This window comes from Gossypium arboreum, chromosome 6 (assembly GCF_025698485.1).
Source record: "Gossypium arboreum isolate Shixiya-1 chromosome 6, ASM2569848v2, whole genome shotgun sequence".
Taxonomy (NCBI): Eukaryota; Viridiplantae; Streptophyta; class Magnoliopsida; order Malvales; family Malvaceae; genus Gossypium; species Gossypium arboreum.
In genome coordinates, this window is record NC_069075.1 from 69,232,840 (window position 1) to 69,237,431 (window position 4,592).

The following is a 4,592-nucleotide window of genomic DNA, read 5'->3' on the forward strand; positions in this document are numbered from 1 at the left end:
AAAGTTCTCATTCACATATTTAAAACATAATATCATATATGCTGTTTTCCATATCATTCTTCATTATAACTAAACTTATATGCTAGAAACTTACCTTAAAAGTTGTCGACGACTATAATTCTACTGCTATTTGCTTAGTTTTGTCTTCCCTTTTCCGACTTTTGTCCCGATGCTCTTGAGCTAATGATTAACAAATTTACAAATTAAAAAATTCTACCATGACGATTATAGCCGAATAACATAGACTAAGAAATTAATGTACATATAAAACGTATACATATATAATTAGCTCAACCTTCAATAATTCAATTTGCTAATTAAAACATAGAAATTTATAACCAACTCAAAATTCCTTAACAATGGCCGAATATCAAAAGGGCTATCAAAGGACATCATCAACTAACTAACAAGCTTCAATTGTAATTCAAAACTTAGGTTCACATTTGGCCATTATAAGCAAAACAACCATTCAAAGCTCACTTCAATTATTTAACAAATAAAACTAATGTTTAATACTATCTCCCAATTTGGTATGAGTTACCGAATGAAATTAAACTCCTAATTCATGCACTAAAATCACATTCGGCATAAGCAAACTTCATTTCAATTATGCCACTCTTAAACTTATCCATAATACCCTAAGTTCATTTAGTAGCTAGGCAACAATTATACAAAAAACAACAAGCATTTAACAACAATGTACTTAACCAATTCCTTAAGCATACATTCGGCAATATACATATATATTAATGACTAAAACACTTAGGCCAATTCTAAAACATCCACAAATCTTCATGCTTACATGCCATAACCGTATGGTTCTTATCACACTTGGACCACAAAATGCATAAATTTCACAAATTCTAATTACTATCATAGGCTCAATTTTGGCTAACACTCATTTAAATACTTACAATTTAGCACTAATTTAGCATTTCAACATAGCCGATTGTCGTTAAGCAATTAAGCCATAAACATTTAATTTTACCAAGCTCAACTCATCTATAATCAACCCTCAATACCCTAAAGCATCAAAACGACATCAAAGAAATACAAACATCCATGACCGAATGTCATCTTCATAACTTTACAAAAACATTTGCCATGAGCTAGCTTCTATACTTGATGACCACTCCAAATATACAAAGATTTTCAATGATAGAGCATTAACATACCTTAATCCACTTAAAGGTGACCAAATGCCTTAACTTCAATTTCTTCTTTTCTTTCTTTAGGTACGGCAATGGAGGAAGAAAAAGATGAACCAACTTTGTTTTTATCACCCATTTCTTTTAATATAAGTTCATATTTCATATTATTTATTCATTTAACATTTAATTTATTAATATAAAAGGCATATATTTTGTATCCCATACCATCATGGCCGGCCACTTCCTCTAAGGTGGGGAATTTGACATGCAAAACCATTATTTTCAATACATGCTTTAATAGACCCTTATAGATTAACCTATCACATTTCAAAAATATCACACATAAGTCCTATTAACTAAATTCACATGCAATTTACTAAATCGAAGCTTAAAACTTTCACACATTCATATTCACATATAATAAACATAAAACATGACGGCTAATTATTTTTATGACTCGATTTTGTGGTCCCGAAACCACTTTTCGACTAGGGTCAAATTAGGGGTGTCACTGTAGCGACTATCCCAATGGCATACCGGTTCAGCCTCGTACTTAGCAACTGTCATACCCCCTTGAACCAGATTCAGAAATTCTTTCCTGCGGGCGTCCACATAACTCGCCCCAACATATTTTCCCTTGAAGGCCCTCTTAAACAGCTCCCAAGTCACCCTGTTAGCTGGGGTCCCGTCTCTCACAGTGAGCCACCACTGATAAGACTCATCTCATAGCAATGATATGACTCCCTTCAGCTTCTGCTCTACGGAACAGTCCAAATCATCCATAATCCATTTCGTGGCCTCTAACCAGTATTCAGCCATATTCAGGGCTACACTAGATACGCCCTTAAAGATCTCCGCTCCATTAGCCCGGAGTTGCTCAGAAATAGATCCTCAAATTTTGTTACCCGTACTTGCCCCGGGAACCCTTTCCAGAACACGAAGCATTGCCTGGGATAGAGCGTCATCCCTGGCACCTCAATCATGAGACTCCACTTCTGTTGCCGGTGGTACTGGCATATGTCCTGAAGACGAAGATCCAGCCCGTGCACCACCTCAGCCACGTCTACGGCCTCTTCCACGAGCTGCTCTCGTACTCATATCGTATTAACTGATTATGAATTTTATGCATCAATTAAATATTTCAGTGTTTATTATAGATGTTTTATGAACAAACAGTAATTTAGAGTTTGTTTTTCGCGAAATCGTAGCCCAGCTACAGTTTTAGTCTACTTATCAAAATTCCTACAGTTTCAGTATCACCCTAACTAGAGTATCATAATAGGGTTTCAGTACAGGCATATAGCTGATAATTTAGAAACATTCAGAAAAGTTTAAAATGATACTTACAGACTTGGGCCGGAGATTCCGTGTGGCACCTTCTCAGAATCTAAATTTTTAGAAAATCGGATTGCAATCTTTGTTTTATTTTTTAAAATTTCCAAAAACTTTTGTTTGTTTGTTTGTTTGTTTGTTTGTTTTAGACCCATTCCACAGCCGACTTGTTGCAACCTGGCTCTGATACCACTAAATGTAACGGCCCAAACCCAGCCTGGACGTTATGGCCAAGTCTGACGTGTCACATTGACTTACGGTTGGTTGTGTTCTTTGTTTATGGTAATCAGGGTGATTTTGTAAAAAAATGGTTAATTGTTGACTAAGAAAAAAAACACCGATTAATTAAGTCTTTATGTTATCCATTTGTTATGTTCGTTGTGTTTTGAAATCGTTTATTAATTTTGAACAAAAACCCACACAGCCTGAATCTAACAGTGTAAATCGAGTATAAGTAAAACAATTAATAAAACCATAAAATTTACGAGCGACCTTATTACAACTTAAAATCTGAAACAATTAAAGTAAGTAAAGGCTGATCAAAACACATGAAGAAAACCGAATTTACAGAACATGTGGCCACTCCGAATCCCTCACAGCTCTAAGTCCACTATGGTTGGGGATTTCTTGCATGGATCAAATTAAGGGGTGAGTTTGGAAAACTCAGTATGTAAAATAACCCAAGCATAGTCCAAATTAGATCAAACCACAGAAACAGATTAAGTTGGGCCTTAGCCCTATACAGAATTTAGAATGAAGCCCATAGGCCCATAATAGATACAGAACAAATATACATGTCATGGCATACAACATACAGAATCATAATATCATGTATTTCAGTCAAAATTAACCCTAGGGGTATAACGGTCACTTTGCACCTAATGGTATAATAGTAATTTTCATACTTAGGGGTATTTTTGTAAATTTACTATTTTAGGGTGTTTATGCATATTACAGCTATTAACGTATTAACAGAAACACTTACCGAGCGTTTTTACTGAATTGGGCCCGTTGGCCCATCAACCCGATTTCGGTCCATTAAGCCCAAATATACCGAAGTGCACAAAATTGCGCACTCTGCAATCTTACCGCTTGAGATTACCAGGATTAAGAAACAAACTATCTCATGAGCGCTCGCACGCTCGCAAGTTCACAAAATGTCAACTCTTTGACATTTCGGCTTTTCGGCTTTTGCCGATTTGGTATATATGTGGGTGTCGTTTACACACTTGTTTTGCGAAAAATTGACGACGGGATCCCCTTACGATATCCTACAATCGGTATCCACATGTTAGACTACAAATCATGTATTAAACTCCTTACCATATTCAGCCATTAACACCTTAGGCCCTAAAGTTCTTACCTTTGCCGAAATTTGGACTAGATCTAGATGTCCAACAGTGTTAGCCTTCGAAGCCCTTTGCTGAATGTCCCCCTTATCCATGCTAGCGCACACAAAACTAAAAGAAGGAGGCCAATATGCCCTTAGTCCAAATGTTAGCCACCCTTAGTTGATAGGGATTTCGGTTTTTACCTTAAAACATGAGTAACTAATGAAAGATTTGAGCACTTACCTAAAATGTTATGACACTACTCCCGATCTACTGTAGATCCAACCACCGCACAAGAAGAGAAAAGTATAATCAAAGATCCGACTTCTGAAGTACCTTAGTGTAGAAAAGTTTCGATTTGAAAGAAAGGATGAGAGGTTCGGCTTCAATGGAGATTCGGCTAACCAGCTTTGATAAGGGTTAATGACGAAAAGAAGAAGAGAAATATGGAGGATATAGGTTTGGCTAAGGAGAAATCGGCAGCATGTATTTGGTTTTGAGAGAAACAAAGGTGAAGAAGATGAGGGTCGATAAGAAAAGAGAAAAAAAGATGGGAGGAGATGAGAGAATTCAATTTTGAAGAAGAGAAAGGATGATAGTTTTATCTTACACAAGTCGGCACAAGTGTAGGGTGTAGGTTTCAGCTTCTAGCAAAAGAAAGAAAAAGAGAAAAACCTAAGGTTCCCTACCCTATTTCAATAGAATAGGAGAATGACCAGACATATCCCGAAAATGCATAAAAATAATTCGGCAACCACTAATCCAAATGTCGAAATTG